The following is a 17,757-nucleotide window of genomic DNA, read 5'->3' on the forward strand; positions in this document are numbered from 1 at the left end:
GTGTTTGGGTAAGGGTGGTCAGATAAAAATGCATTGCACGTAGTAAGCTTAGAGTCTAGAAACCTTCCTAGTAGGTCACGACTCGAACTTATCGTGGGTGTTCCCGGGTTGTTCATTGAATGGAATCTTATGAGACTTTGTGATTGATATGAATGTATGTGAATGATGAGATCAGAATGCATGTGAATGATGAAATAGATGTATCTGAATGATGAGATCAGAGTGTATGATTATCCTAAAGGATAAAAAAATAATGTTTTTGAAAATCAAAATGAGTGCACCGACCCAATAAAAAATCCATCTCTTGCAAATGACCCAGCCCAACTCGATCCAACAATCCTGATGGATCGGGCCATTTAAATCGAAATAGAAATCAAATTTTCAAAGAAGAAAAATAGTTTACAAAGGGAAAGTATTTTCCAGAAAAAATATTTTCTAAAAGAAGTGTTTTCCAAAAAAAAGAAAAAGTGTTATTCTCTAGAAAAAATGTTTTCTAAAAAAAACGTTTTCCAAAAAAATATTTTTCATAAGAACAAGATTTTCCAAAAACAAAATTTCAGAAAATAAGGGACAAATAATTTACAAAATGATTTATTCTTTCATAGAAAATGACTTACAAAAAAATCTATTTTTACATGGACCTTGGAAATGTACTAAAGTACCTATGGATCTAGTTAGTTCGTAGTTAATCGATTGACCTATTTGGACTAAGTTTTTTTTTATCAACTTTTACATGATCAAATGAATTAAATTGGTCGTATCACTTTGTCCATCAGACTTAGGTCATTACATTTATTTCTTGTTTTGGTAAACCTGGTAATGATGAAGGATGCATCCGGATTTAATAAAAAAATGAAATATTTTATTTGGTTGAAATTGCTCTAAGACATTCTACATCACCCTATTTTGTATCTTTACCTCGGTTATTCTGTCAAGTCATCTAACTTGCTGCCTAAGCATAGTCTCTATTGTTTGGTCAAATCCTTTGCCCTTGTTGAACGTGATCTCTAATTTGTTTCCAAAGGATTATCAATCTTCAACACGGTTAATCTACGTCAAATCATGCAATATTTTGTGAACCAGATGAATCATGCTTGCCAATGCCATCCGATAGGGGCATGCCAAGATAACGAAGACAGACATAGAAGGGATTCGACGACTAGAATCAATACTTCAAAAAAATATGGATTACTAAGCATGCTTAAATACGATGGAACTTCCTGTCCAAGAACTCACATATGCTCATATGTTGGTGACATGCATCTTCGAGGTTTAGGAAGTGAACAAATGGCACAATTATTTTGCACTACTCTCAAAGGACCCGCTCTTGAATGGCTTATATTGTTAATACAGTCTCGACTTCATACTTGGGAAGAAATCATGGAAGAGTTTATGAAGCATTTTAGTCTGAAGGTCGCTAACTCAAATCCAACAAAATCGACAGTTAACGTTATTAAACAATCCAAGCCTAGAAGAAAGTTTGATAATCTCGGGATGACTTTGAGTATCGCCTTGAGGATGTTAATAAAGAAAGGATTATTACAGCCTAAATTCGTACCCAATGCCTCTCAAAATAATTATGAAAGTCACCAGTTCTGCGAGTTTCACCAAATTACAGGTCATTACACCGACAAATGTATATCTCTCCGCCATGCTATTCAAGACCTCATCGACGTAGGAAAATAACCTTTAAGTGAAATATTGAGTCTGTTGGATAAAATATCATTTAGTTGTCCTAGTTTTTCCATTATTTCTTATCTCATTAATTTTCAAGTAGTGTCAAGTTTCAAAGAATATTTCTTTTTTACAAGAGTCATTGTTCTAGGTTAATAATGGAATCCTTCCATTCCAATAAAATAAAAGATTCTTTCGATTATCATGTGTGCAACAAATCTTCAAATGTTGAAAATGAATTTGATTAAAAATTGAATCTAAGGATAATTCTTGAGAAGTACGAATCAAAACTGTCCAATCCCTAGACGAACATGAGAAAATAATGGACTTACTTAAGGAGTTCAGAGGTGTTTTCGCATGATCCTATGAGGATACGCCTAATGTGAACATTAATATTTTTCAACAATGAATCTTTGGTCTAATGATATGGGTACGACATATATCTCTAGAATCAGAGGTTATTCTGACAGTTCGAAGACACATCACATCGCGAGGGAGTCATGGTCAAGAGAGAGAAAATTTATAGCGTGAATTACACTCAGAAGAACCAAATGTCACCAATGAGTAAACCATCAAATTGGATTAAACACTTCAAGATCACAACGCGTCAGAATTTACCATTCCGGGTGTTAAGGAAATGAACATTATAATGGATGCCAAAAAGTGGACATCAAGTAAGGGGCAAAATTTTTTCCTTTAGAAAAAATACTATCTCTAAGAGCCAAAATCAACATTATAAGAGAAGACCAGTTCAAGTACTCAATGTTAAAAATAAAATCATTCGTTTAGAAATTTGATCTCAACTAGGGCAGATCAGTTATCATCAAAGAGACCGTATAAGGCAAAGCATTAACTAACCTCAATCAAATTATGTGATGCCCCATTTAAGGAAGCCTTTCTTTGATCGATGCACTTTTCCCAATCTCACCCTTTTTCAAAAAAAAATATATATTTTCCTTTGCTAGCCCCTCTATCCAATATGAAAAGATAACCATTTTTTTTTCTAAACCACACCAACCAACCAACCTAGGGGAGGGTATTTCGAACTACGTTTAGACCTGATCCCAAACTAAATTGGGGTACATAGACAACTTGAGAAGTTACTTCAATCCCGGTTATAAAAAAAAAAAGATTTCTACTCCTAGAAAAAAATGAATAAAGAATGGAGTATTTTTCTTTCATCAGAAGTATAGAAGAAAGAAAATCAAGAATGCCAAACTAGGGGCATTTTCTTTTTAAATAAAAAAATCAAAGAAAGAAGATACTTAGAAATGGAGAATACATTAGACTAGGGGCATTTTTTGGGGATTTTGAACCATATATCCTTTCTTTCTAAACCTTCCTAAGCCCACCTAAAAAGTCCTCCTGGGTATTACGTAAAATGGTCAGAGGAAGTTTGTGTTATCGCTAATAAGGATCTCTTAATGAAGAAAAGTAAAAGCCTGCTAAGTTTAAAACCCCAAAAGGGTGACTTAGGCAAAAACTAAGGCGAGCTCGCAAGGTTGAAAATCTGAAAGGACAACTTTGGCAACAATCAGAGCCAAAAAAAAAAAAGCTCGCTAGATAAAAAATCTGAAAAGGCGATCTGGACAAAAGCCAGAGCAAGCTCGTTAGATTGAAAATCCGAAAGGACGGTCTAAGTAAAAAGAAGAGTGTATGAAAAAAAATTCCTAACCTGCTAGATTGAAAACCCAGAAGGGCAATTCTGACAAAAGTTAAGCCACCATCAAAGAAGAATCCGAGAGGAGAATCTAAGAAACTTCCTTTAAGGCTCATGCCGCAGTAGAAAGATCAGACGAAGGACAATATCAAAGTCAAAACTCAGAAGACATCGAAATCATCTTTGATTTTCGAAGGAATGTTCATTAGATTAAATGATCTGAAAGGGAGAAAGACAGATTAATTTCAAACTTCGAAAGAAAAATTCAAACTTTCAATGCTCATCAAATTTTGAGTTTTTCAAATAAAAATTACACATATGATGCTCTTAAGAGTCTCAGAATTTCAAAGGATGAGGTCACTTGAGTCAAGCATGTTTGTCTATTCTTCGTCATCTTTAAATAAAATGCATTTTTTTATCTCAGTCGTAGAAGTTCTTGTTATGTTTCATGTGTTCGAATTGTCTGTTGAGCAATCTTGACCTAATAAAAATTAACCATCTCAATAAATCCAGATATTGTCAAACCAGGTTTATCAAGAAGAAAGAAATTTTGACTTAAAGATCATTTTGGAACATGTGCCTAAAGAGAATGAGATACCTAATATGTTTTGAGCAGAAGTTTTCAAGGTTTTTCTTTTTAAACTTTCTTTCCATTAGTGTTTATTCAATTTTTTTTTTATTATAAAAGTATCGTAAAACTGGTTGATAACTCAGATCTTTTCCCAGAGATTTTCTCAACCTTTAAGTTTTATTCTACTCAGAATTTATTTCCCAGATTTATTCCCAAATTCATTCATTATTTCAATGATTCTTTCCAAATTCACTAATGATTTATCAGATTTATTCATTCCTAGATTCAATCATTCCTTTCCAAATTCCATTATTTCCCCCAGATCTGTTCATTCCCAGATTCTTTCTTTCCTTTCCTTACTTTCTCTTTCCCAGTTATTCATTTTTTCTTAGATTTATCTACTCTTTCCTAGATTTATTCATTTTGCTTAGATGCCGCCAAGGGTTAACTTGGATTTTGCTCAATTACGTCGATGGTTATCTCAGATTTTGCTCAGTTACCGCCAAGGGTTATCTTGGATTTTGCTCAGCCAGTTGCCGCCGAGGATTTGCTCGGATTATGCTCAGCCAGTTGCCGCCGAGGGTTATCTCGAATTTTGCTCAGTTGCCGCCAAGGGTTATCTTGGATTTTGCTCAGCCAGTTGCCGCCGAGGGTTTGCTCGGATTATGCTCAACCAGTTGTCGCCGAGGGTTATCTCGGATTTTGCTCAGTTGCCGCCAAGGGTTATCTTGGATTTTGCTCAGCCAGTTGCTGCCGAGGGTTTGCTCGGATTTTACTCAGCCAGATGCCACCGAGGGTTTGCTCGGATTATGCTCCGCAAGTTGCTGCCGAGGGTTATCTCAGATTTTGCTCAGTTGTCCGTCAAGGGTTATCTTGGATTTTGCTCAGCCAGTTGCCGTCGAGGGTTTGCTCGGATTATGCTCAGCCAGATGCCACCGAGGGTTTGTTCGGATTATGCTCAGCTAGTTGTCGCCGAGGGTTATCTCGATTTTGCTCAGTTACCGCCAAGGTTATCTTGGATTTTGCTCAGCCAGTTGCCGCCGAGGGTTTGCTCGGATTATGCTCAGCCAGTTGTCCGCCGAGGGTTATCTCGGATTTTGCTCAGTTGCCGCCAAGGGTTATCTTGGATTTTGCCCAGCCAGATGCCACCGAGGGTTTGCTCGGATTATGCTCAGCCAGTTACCGCCGAGGGTTATCTCGGATTTTGCTCAGTTGCCGCCAAGGGTTATCTTGGATTTTGCTCAGCCAGTTGCCGCCGAGGGTTTGCTCGGATTTTACTCAGCCAGATGCCACCGAGGGTTTGCTCGGATTATGCTCCGCAAGTTGCTGCCGAGGGTTATCTCAGATTTTGCTCAGTTGCCGTCAAGGGTTATCTTGGATTTTGCTCAGCCAGTTGCCGTCGAGGGTTTGCTCGGATTATGCTCAGCCAGATGCCACCGAGGGTTTGTTCGGATTATGCTCAGCTAGTTGTCGCCGAGGGTTATCTCGGATTTTGCTCAGTTACCGCCAAGGGTTATCTTGGATTTTGCTCAGCCAGTTGCCGCCGAGGGTTTGCTCGGATTATGCTCAGCCAGTTGTCGCCGAGGGTTATCTCGGATTTTGCTCAGTTGCCGCCAAGGGTTATCTTGGATTTTGCCCAGCCAGATGCCACCGAGGGTTTGCTCGGATTATGCTCAGCCAGTTACCGCCGAGGGTTATCTCGGATTTTGCTCAGTTGCCGCCAAGGGTTATCTTGGATTTTGCTCAGCCAGTTGCCGCCGAGGGTTTGCTCGGATTTTTCTCAGCCAGATGCCACCGAGGGTATGCTCGGATTATGCTCCGCCAGTTGCCGCCGAGGGTTATCTCGGATTTTGCTCAGTTGCTGCCAAGGGTTATCTTGGATTTTGCTCAGCCAGTTGCCACCGAGGGTTTGCTCGGATTATGCTCAACCAGATGCCACTAAGGGTTTGTTCGGATTATGCTCAGCTAGTTGTCGCCGAGGGTTATCTCGGATTTTGCTCAGTTGCCGCCGAGGGTTATCTTGGATTTTGCTCAGCCAGTTGCCGCCGAGGGTTTGCTCGGATTATGCTCAGCCAGTTGCCGCCGAAGGTTATCTCGATTTTGCTCAGTTGCCGCCAAGGGTTATCTTGGATTTTGCCCAGCCAGATGCCACCGAGGTTTGCTCGGATTATGCTCAGCCAGTTACCGTCGAGGTTATCTCGGATTTTGCTCAGTTGCCGCCAAGGGTTATCTTGGATTTTGCTCAGCCAGTTGCCGCCGAGGGTTTGCTCGGATTATGCTCAGCCAGATGCCACCGAGGGTTTGCTCGGATTATGCTCAGCCAGTTGCCGCCGAGGGTTATCTCGGATTTTGCTCAGCCAGATGCCACCGAGGGTTTGCTCGGATTATGCTCCGCCAGTTGCCGCCAAGGGTTAACTTGGATTTTGCTCAGTTTCCGCCGCCAAGGGTTATCTTGGATTTTGTTCAGTTACCGCCAAGGGTTATCTTGGATTTTGCTCAGTTGCCGCCAAGGGTTACCTTGGATTTTGCTCAGTTTCCGCCAAGGGTTATCTTGGATTTTGCTCAGTTGCCGCCAAGGGTTATCTTGGATTTTGCTCAGTTTCTGCCAAGGGTTATCTTGGATTTTGCTCAGATGCCGCCAAGGGTTATCTTGGATTTTGCTCAGTTTTCGTCGAAAGTTTTCTCGGAATTATGCTTAGATTATGCTCAAATTATACTCATATTTTACTCAAATTTATCTCAGATTTTAAATCACACACTTGCATAGTTGTTATATCAGTCAATGAGAATTTTTTAAATTCAAGGATTTGACACTGCCAGTGAGAGCTCGCGCTCAAGGACCTGACATTTTCTTTTAGTTCGGGGAGAGTTTACCCTCAAGGATCCGAACACCCCGACGAATTGCTAAATCAGACTGTAAAATGAACTGTCACTAGCTTTGGCATTCAGATATCGCACTATCTACCAAAATAGATTTGCTATCTAGTTTGCTTCAACCCTCTGCCAAAGAGGGGCATCTGTAGACACCCCATTTTTGCATTCGCCTGATTAATCAACTCGTCGACCCGATCGCAAAGATTCCCAATGATGGATGTCTATTCCAATGCTTTATTTTGTTACCAGATATGTTTCAGAAATCCGGATGAGGTATCTCGAACTGACAAAACTTAGAAACCACGCTACGCTAGGAAAATACGACCCCAGAAACATAGAAATCATCATCTTGCAAACCAAAAAGAAGTTTCACGATAAAAATCACTAAAATTACCAAATTACCCCTAACATCAAAACAACCCTAGAGCCTGCATTACGCTTAGGAAAACCCACTCAAACACATTAAACAACAAATCGAAACTAAGTAAACCACTTCGCCAATTTTCACAAAATTTGACAAAATTATGAAAATACCCCTCATAAAGTTCACAATCATTTCATACAAAAAACTTCATAAATGACAAAAACCAACATTCCCATTAAATTCCTTACGAAAAACTGATTCCAAAACATCCTGAAACATTGAAAAACGACTTAAAACGTAAAAAATCTTCTCCGAGGGACAAATGGTAATTTCACAATTTTCATAATTAAAAAATTTGAAATTAATAAATAAAACATTAAATAATTAAAGTAAAACATTAATAAAATTAATTTAAAATTTTGAACCTAAAAAATTGATTAATCGGACTTTCGGGTAAAATTGTTGAGGGTTCGTGGGATATTTCTTTAAGGACCCCTCCATTTGGGGGTCCAAAGAATTAAAGATATTTTAAAGGGGGTTCTTAAAAAATTAAAAGTAAATCAAGAAAGACTGAAGTCAAGGTAGTAAAGTCAATTAAGCAAGACTAAAGTCAAAATTAAAGTCAATTAAGTAAGACTAGAGTCAAATATTAAAGTCAATCTCATAAGACTAAATTCAAAACCCTAAATCAAAACCCTAATCTAAACTAATCGAGTTAATCTCATAAGACTAAGGTCAAAACCCTAAATCAAAATCCTAATCTAAACTAATCAAGTCAATCTCATAAGACTAAAGTCAAAACCCTAAAACCCTAAAGACTAAGTCAAAACCCTAATTGAAAACCTAAAAGAAACCCTAATCAAACCCTAATGCTTCTAAAAACTTTATAAATAGGAGCCTCCACACCCTATTTTCGTATCAAAGAAAAAATCCTAGAAAAAGTAGGTGAAGAAGCCTCCATAACCTCCCCAAAACCCTAATTTTGGAGCCCCAACTCCTTTCCTAACACCCCTACTCCGATTTTAACCTAAAAAACACCCAAAAACCTCTCAAAAACATCCCAAAAATCCACAATAAATTTGAAGCACCCAGATCCAAGAAGGAGATACCTTACCTCGGAGATCAGAAATCAGATCCGGAGATAGAACGAAGTAAGGAATACGATACAAGGAGTCATTTTCACCAGATCTGAGGGAATAGCACTTTTGCAGATCAAAGGTAACCTTTTTTATTACTTTTTAATCTAGGTTTGTCATTAGCGATGTAGATTTATTTGGGATAAGTAGAGACCGGCATTGGCCGGGCGGGGTTGGTGCCTAACACCTTCCAACCCCGTAACATGATCCCCGGATTCAAATTTTCTGTAGTAGATTAGTTTTTATCCGTTTTAAAGTCAGTTTTGTTCCTAAATCATAATAACTAGGTAGCGACTCCCAAACCTCAAGGGTCAAAAGCGGATCCGCGCACCCCGCGGATCGAGGGCGCTTTCATCACCCGAGGCACATTTTTGGAAATGTGACATTTTTGGCACGTAGTGACTCGCAATGGATAAGGTACGGATCAAATCTTGAGATTCGGGGTAAGCGGCTCGATTAGAGAAAAGATAAGGTGTTAGGCACCCTTTTCTCCTCACCATGTGGTGGTATCCTCAACTCAACTCGGTCATTTTGATTTAAAGTGTCACGTGTCGTGCATTTGTTCCCTAAGTAGGGATTTGTTTTCGGCTCAATTATAGGATCATTCCATTGATGGAAATGATCCTTATAAACCTTTTTCGTGGGGGCCATTCATCCTAAGTCCATTTTAAAAAAAATGAAGAGGAGAGAGGATAATAGAAGAGGGAGGAGTAGAGGGTGGAGAAGAAGAAAGGGGTGTACTTTGAACCCACCTTGATGCTTCAATATTTTCTTTACTCTTCTTTCCTTCCTTCTTCTTCTTTGAGACTTCTTTAATCCTTAGTAGATTATATAAGAGTATGAGAATGGGAAGAGGTGATTAGAGAGAGTAGGGATTTTCTTTTTTATTAAGATTTGATGAGGAGTTAATAAGAAATGATTAATAGACTTTGTGAGAATTGGTGATGGTTGTTAGTAGTGAGAATTGAGAGTTTTTTTGGAAAAAGGATGAGAGTATTTATAGATGTTGAGGGGTTATTTTAAGGATATAATGGGGTAAAGTGGGGGAGAGTAGAGAATGACATATGTTTTAAAGGTGGGGGATATGAAATTAGGTGTTGGGAAAGGGGTAGTTATGTAATGATGGTAAATAGGTTGTGTTTGATCTAAATGGTTTGGATCTTACTCAAACCATTTGGCTGAAATATTTGGTGAGGTGAGATGATGGGTGTTTAAGAAGGTGATTGATTGATTGAGTGGTGTTTAGTTTAAGAGAATGGATGGTGTAAGAGGGTGGTTGGAAGGGTGAGGGAGATGGTGACATGTGGCAAGATGTGTGGAGGTTAATGGTTTAAATTTAATTGATAAAAGAGAATGAGTGTTTGATTTGAGAGGATGGGTGTAGGTTTAAGTTATAGAGATAGATTTATAGGAAATGATGATAGTAGATTAGGGGGAGGTATGACGATAATAAGTTAGGATGAGGTGTGGATTGATGTGTATGATTTGAGAAAATAAGGGTTAGGAAATTATGAGGGTAAGTTAGGGGATGGTGTGGGTTGATGTGTTTGATTTGAGAGAATATGGGTTAGGAAATTATGAGGGTAGGTTAGAGGAGGGTGTGGGTTGATGTGTTAGATTTGAGAGAATAGAGGTTTATAATGAGTAATGAGGATAGGTTAAAGGAAGGTGTGGGTTAATGTGATTTTTTAGAGAAAAGGTAATGGGTTGATCTATGGGTAGATGAGGTTTAATAAGGGTAGGTAGTTGGATGAGAGAGATGAGATGGGATAATGACATGTGTCATATTTGATTATAAAGATGGTGATTGATTGATGTGGGTAGTGGTTTGTGGGTTAGGATTATGGGTTGGATGTGAATTGTATATGGATAAAGGTTTGTGGGCTTTTTAGTGTATTGGGCTTGGGTTATGGAATTGTTTTGGATTTTAGGAATTGGTTGGGAGTTGTCTGCGAAATGGTTATGAGGGTTTAGGTTGATTTTAAATTTTAGATGATATGGGATCAAGTTTAGGTTAGGGGGGAAAGGTGAAAGATTGATTTTGGAGGATTAAAAATTTACGGGCCTTAGGTGGACTAATGGTCTTTTCGGATTTGGAAGTGGAGAGGTGGAAGGTATAGGAGGTGGTAGGCGTCCCAAGTCTTGTTTTTAAAATTTTTTTTTTTTTAGATTTTTAAAATCATTGGTTTGATTAAAATGCCACGTGTTGGCAAATCGGGCTTTTTAGTCCTGTTGGAGAATTTCGTTGAAAATCGGGTATTTCGGGATATAAGAAAGGAGCGACGAAGGTTGGGAAGCTGTAGGGTATGGTAAATCCCTTTGATGGGCCCACTAAATCATTAGAAGGTCTCAGGGGCCTCGATTCGATCAAAATGTCATATTTCGATTGATTTGGGCCTTTGAGGCACGTTGGTAATTTTTATTGAAAAATCCATATTTTTGGGCCCTTTCGAGTATGGGCCCGTTCAAATTGGGGTGTATACAGCCACTATTCTTTGCAGGAATTGCGTGCAAAGAACTGCAAAAAATAACCTAAACCCCTATTTGCACGGGCAAAAGAACTTAGTAAAACACGACTTCGAATTTCAGATTAAATCGATAACTTTTGTAGAAAATGACTACTCAAGCACGGGGTCTGACAGAGTTTTGCCTTATTAATTCCTAAATCTCGATGGCGCGAAGCTCGTGTGAGATCTCGGATTTGATGAAAGTTTGATGAGTTTTGAAATTTGGATATTTTTTTGTCGTGTTTTAACAAATCGAAGTTGAGTGTAACTCGAAAGGATTTTTGAGATTTTTTGCTTTTTTTTTTAAATCCAGAGGGAGTTTTGTTGTTAGAGTTGAATCAACCAAGAACTGAAGGCAGGAGGGCTACATTGTCTAAGTCGCCCCCATTTAAAATCGCATTCATCGCAACAATATCAACAAGAGCATAGACTACGAACGAGCCTGTTGCATCGGTGCTACTCTTTTGCAATATCAACATACTCTTTCGCACTTCTTAATTCACTATCACACCAATATCTCTAGCTGGCATGTTACTAACCATAACACTTGCAAGGTGTTCGCACTATCAATCTAAGGTAGTAACCTATCGCTTTGCTTCAAATCCAAGGTCAGAGTTAACCAGTGCTTTATATATACTGTGAACTGCTTTGCCATCCACTTCTACATGTTCGACCCATATGACCTTGAAGTAACCATTTGGCATTTCTTAGATTAAACCGCCTGATGACCTTCTTCGATATCTCGATATCGAGTTAGGATACAAATGATCTAAGGAAACATCGACCACCACCTAAAGCCCATTGGCATGTTGTTTACCATACTTTACAAAGAAACTCTCTGAAGTCGAAACCAGAGGTGAAGGGACTTGAAATTCGGTTGTCATTACTTGAAGGGCTCCATTATAATTTTTTGCTAGCTTGTTGATACGACCTCAAGAGTCATTGCTCTTGAAACAATGTTAGAAAACACGGTGGACCACTGATTCACATCTATAAGGATCTCAACAAGGTTAATGTGATTCAAGATAACAACGGTAGTTTCTCGAGAAGCTTCTAACTTCAATCCAAATGATTTTGGCCCAATTCCCCTCGGGAATGTTTGCATGTACTCATCTTCACTTAGAATCTCATAAGCATGATCAAGGCTATGCACTCACAACGGTTTCCATAGTTGGGCCATTCTTATAAACTCTTCCATTGCTACAACTACGAATTCGATGATCAATGGTTTATCTGCCTTAGTAGGCCCTGAGAGTGATCTCAAGAGGGGCTTACTCAGGGTCCCTACTTTGATGCCTTCGCGTCTTATCTAGTGAGTCGTAATACTTCAGACGCCGTGGTAGTGATGGTACCCTTTTTTTTATTTACGTTAGTAAAAATGTAATGCGAAGCTTTTGAAATAAAAAGCAAATAGGTTTTTTTTACTTACCTGGCCTCAGGTGTATCTAATGCTTTGAAAACTTGAAATTTAAATAAGTCCTAGATTCTTCATCATCGACCAAAATAATAGTTTTTTTTAAAAATTTTATGAAATATCTTAATCAAATGAGTACGATTAATTCACAGTTTGTAAAATCTTTGGTTGCGACGATCTTTGTATTTTTGCCAACCACAGGGGATATAAACGTTAATTGCTCTTTTGATTCATTTAGAGTCATTCCCAGGGACTTGGTATTAAAATAGTATTATCTGTTTGGGTCTCAAGATTTTGGAAAGATTTTATCGTTCACAGTTTATACTCTTGCGGGCCAAGAGTTTTTTTTTTAAAGACCCTTATTACCCTTAGTGCCAATTACGATTTTCACCAGACCCGATTTCCACATTTTTGTACATCGATGTCCTTTTTGAGATTTTTATCGTGTCGGTGGCTTTGATCTTGCCAAAGTTTGATTCTTTTACTCATAGTGCCCTTTCAGGATTTTACTATGCCCTTTCAGACTATGCTTGTATTTTTTTTATTTTTTTTCATGTATCCGACCTAGATTCCCCTCTCGAGTCTTCAAACGACTAATAAGACTTGGAGGTCCAGACCAAGTCGCAAGATCATTGGTGCTGCCATTGTCATTATGTTGTCCTAGAACATTTCCTGATCAGAAAGGACTTTTAGTGAGACAAAACGTCGGCTTAGGTTTATGGTAGTGAAAGAATACAAAAAGGTTAAGGTCTGGGTCTTAGTTTATCTAAAGTAGGCTAGACTATTTTTATTTCGAAAAAGTGATCTATGTCTCCTTCCAACGTCTCTCGAACTTGTTTAGACTGAAGATTTGAATCAAACCAAGATCAGGTGTTCGAGTTTTTAACTTTCTTGAATTTTTTGTATTTTTAGTCGTTCACAATTTATCTTCTTGCGGGCCAGTAGTATTTCGATGCTTTACTTTTTTAGTTTCTCTGATTTTCTTTTCTTTTGTCACCCTTTTTTGTTGTAATTGTTGACTTACCCCAGTCTTAGGTTAAGAAATGAACGTGATGGCTCAAAAGGGTTGACTAAGTTGATAGTTGGTTTAGAATAGCAAAGATGGTCTTTCATCATCTCAGGATTAGTTTTAGGCGTAGTATTTCTTGACAGTGTCAGCATTGATTAGTTGCGGGAAGGCTTGTCCATCCATTTTTGTGAGGATCAGAGCCCCTCCCGTCATTACCTTTTGCATGATGAATGGTCTCTCACAGTTCGGTCTGAACTTTCCTCTGACATCTTCTTGGATTGGCAGAATCTTCTTCAATACAAAATCTTCCGAAGAGAAATCTCTAGGCTTAACCTTCTTGTTATAGGCACGAACTATTCATCATTGATAGATCTGTCCATGACAAATGACTGCAAGGCGTTTCTCTTCAATCAGATTCAGCTGATCAAACCGAGGTTGAATCCATTCACTTTCATCTAAATCTGTTTCTTTTAAGATTCAGAGGGAGGGAATCTCAACCTCTATGGGTAAGACTGCTTCCATTCTATAGACCAATGAATACGGAGTTGCCCCAGTCGAAGTTCTGAACGAGGTTCGGTACGAGTGTAGTGCAAAGGGCAACATGTCGTGCCAATCTTTGTATGTAACTGTCACCTTCTCGATTATTTTCTTGATGTTCTTGTTGGCTGTCTCGACTACTACATTCATCTTAGGTCTGTAGGGTACAGAGTTGTGATGAGTGATCTGGAAGTCTTCGCACATTTTGATCATATCCTTATTTTTGAAGTTATTGGCATTGTCAGTTACCAATCCGCTTAGAAGTCCATACCGACAAATGATGTTGTTCTTGACAAACTTCATGACGTTGCTCTTAGTGATATTGGCGTATGAAGCCGCTTCTACCCACTTGGTGAATTAATCGATAGTAACAAGGATGAAATGATGCCCGTACGCAACTTTTGGCGAGATTTTCCCAATAACGTCTATGCCCCAGAGTAAGAAGGGCTAAGGAGTGGTCATATTATGTAGTTCTGAAGGTAGGGCATTGATCTTATTGGCGTAAATCTGACATAGATGGCATTTGCAGACATGCTGATAACAGTCACTCTCCATTGTCGACAAATAGTATCCCATCCTCATGATTTTCTTGACCAGCATATGACCATTCATGTGGGGCCCACAGACTCCCCCATGTACAGTCTCAATTAGTCATTTTGCTTTTGTTTCTGCCACACACCTGAGTAAGATCTCATGGTACGACTTCTTATACAGAATATTGTTGTTCAAGAAAAATTACCCTGCTAACTTCTGAATGGTCCATCTATCATTTGGCGTTGCATCTGAAGGGAGCGTTCGATCTCCAATATATGCTTTGATGTCAGAATACCATGGCTCTTCAGATTCTTCTACTTCGACGGGTAAGCAATAGGCTGGCTCATCTTGAATTCCAATCTCAATAGGATCAATGATTAGGCCTTCCGAGATGTTGATCATAGAGGCAAGTGTAGCTAGTGCATCTACAAACTGATTCTTACCTCTCGGCATGTACGTGAATGAAATCCTATCAAAGCATGAGGTTAATTCTTCTAGATACTCGTGGTAGGGGACCAGTATCTGCCCTTGAGTCTTCCATTCTCCAGTCGTCTAATAGACTACTAAGCTTGAATCTCCGAAAACATCGATCTCATCTACCTCAAGATCCAGTGCTACCTTCAACCCTACTATGCATGCTTCGTATTCAGCCTCATTGTCGGAACATTGAAATTTTAGTTTGATTGTGATTAGTACGTAGGATCCATCTAGCTAGATCGGAATTGCCCCTATTCTATTTTCTTTCTGATTGGTTGCTCCGTCGAAGTACATTTTCAAGCCTGGTTCATCATTATTGTCCTCAATCTCGGTGAATAGTATGACTTCATCGAGAAAGTTCGCCTTTAGTGGTTCGTAGTCAGGCAACGGGTGCTCGGCGAGGTGGTCGACGATGGCTTTCCCTTTAATGGCTTATTGAGTGACATAGGTGATGTCAAACTCAGATAATTATAATTGTCACTTCGTTGTACGACCTGTTAATGTCGATTGAAAAGGTACTTCGGGGGCCCATCCTAGCGATGAGCGTAGTTGAGTAACTAAGCAAATAATGACGCAGTTGTTGAGATGTCCAGACTAATGCACAGTAAGTCTTTTCAAGTGTCGAATATTTAGTTTCATACTCGATAAATTTCTTACTGAGATAGTAGATGGCCTGTTCCTTCCAAACTGATTCATCATGTTACCCTAGTATACACCCCATCGACGTTTCTTGCACTGAAATGTACATAAGTAGGGGTCTTCCTGGAATAGGAGGGACTAGGACTGGTGGATTGAGCATATATTGCTTGATCTTATCTAGGGCTTCCTGACAGTCTTTGTTCCACTTTTTCAGTGTGTCCTTCCTAAGTAGCTTGAAGACTGGCTCACAAATAGGTGTGAGTTGAGCAATGAAACGGTTAATATACTGTATTCTGCCCAAGAATGCCCGAACATCTCTCTCTGAAACGGGTGCTTTCATCTCAATGATATACTTGGTTTTTGTCTGATCTATCTCTATGCCTCTTCTGCTGACCATAAACCCTAGTAATTTGCCCGATGTTGCCCCGAATACACATTTTGCATGATTTAGCCTTAAACTATACTTCCTCAGCCTGTCGACCAACTTCTTTAGATTCACCACATGGTCTTCTTCAATGCCGAATTTAGCAATCATGTCGTCTACATAGACCTTCATTTCCTTATGAATCATATCGTAGAATATTGCGGTCATTGCCTATTAATAAGTTGCTCCTGCGTTCTTTAAACCACATGGCATGACGTTGTAGTGGAAAGTACCCCATGGTGTAATGAATGCAGTATTTTCCTGATCTTCTTCTACCATTTTTATCTGGTTATAACCTAAGAAGCCATCCATGAATGAGAACATGTCGTGCCCTGTTGTACTATCAACTAGAATATCGATGTGTGATAGTGGAAAATCTTCCTTAGGACTGGCCTTGTTCAAGTCTCGATAGTCAACACACATGCGTACCTTCCCATCTTTCTTGGGTACTAGGACGACATTAGCCAATCATTCTGGGTACGTAGAAACTGTAAGAAACCCTGCTTCAAACTGTTTCATGACCTCATCTTTAACCTTGAGGGTCCATTCGAGCTTTAGTCTTCTTAGTTTTTGCTTGATTGGTTTACTTTCGGAGGTAATTGGTAGCTTGTGTACAACAAGATCTGTGTCCAATCCTAGCATATCTATGTATGACCATGCGAAGACATCTTGATACTTCCGTAAGAGTTTGATCATTTCTTCCTTTTACTGCGATGTTAATAAGGTTTCGATCTAAACGATTCGTGGGTCCTCTTCGGTACCAAGATTGATTGAGTATGTATCCTCGATGTTTGGCTAAACACCTTTCTCGTGACGTTCTACCAAGTCTTTGATTTCTTTGGGTGGGTATTCCATTTCATCTTCAAATTCTTCTTCGATCCACATGAAGTCGAAATCGAAATCATACTCATCTCTTTCAAATTCCGTTTTATCTGGATACTCATGTGATTGAGGCAGATCCTTTGCAAAATCTGTTTTTTTGTTTTTAGAAAATATCTATTTTTTTTTTAATTTGAAAGATTTTTTATTTTTTATCTTTTGACAAATTTTTGATTTTTTTACTTTTTGAGAAATTTTTGTTTATTTGTGATTTTCTGAATACCTGAAATAGGAAGAACAATCATGCAAATTAGTTAATAAATATAGGGAGCCCTCAAAACAGTCTTTACCCAAGGACGAGGGTTCGTTATGATCCTCGGGTAAACTAGATTCATTTAACGAAATTTTTTTAGGAGGCCTCAATAGCCTCGAGAGTTAATGAGAACTCCTCCCAGTTGTTCAGAACTTCCTCTTCTTTAAGGGGGTGAATGAGATGTGAAAGTGATTTGGTCGATAGTTCGAAGATGACCATGATCTCCGATTGATTGTTGTTGTTAGGTTGGGGCATAGTCCCTCCCAACTTTGGTGGGATGACGATTGATGCCCAGTCGATACCAGTAAGGAAAGGTAATTATTTTGCCTTGCTTTCGGTAGTTTCCTAACTCATATGTTCTTGGGTAGTCTCTGATAGACTCTCGTTGGAATTCCCATTGAATAACACATCAATGCCTTCTACGAAGGATGATTGGGACTCAACAACTGAGTCTTCTTAAATGTGCAGAGGTTTGAAACTTACAGTTCTCGATTTTCTTATTGATTTCGTTGGCAGTGGTTCCGATAAGCTGTCAGGTCTAATATGTGATTTTGGAAAGCTAACGTTGATATGAGGAACTCTGCCTAGATTCCAAACATTCGGTTCATGATTTTTCTTTCTCGCTAGTTGGAACTCCTTTTTCTTGTTATTCATTTCTACAATATCTTTTTTTGTGGGCCTAACCCTAGACCAAAATAAGGAGTGTGTTTTTTCATTTCGACTGGTGTGGTTTTCCCTTTTCTTCCCGGTCCCAACCCTTGCTTGGGTTTGTAACCAGCACTTTTCAAGACCTGACCAATCATCA

This window comes from Akebia trifoliata, unplaced genomic scaffold (genome assembly GCF_017979445.1).
Source record: "Akebia trifoliata isolate Shusen 1 unplaced genomic scaffold, ASM1797944v1 Contig01297, whole genome shotgun sequence".
Lineage (NCBI taxonomy): Eukaryota > Viridiplantae > Streptophyta > Magnoliopsida > Ranunculales > Lardizabalaceae > Akebia > Akebia trifoliata.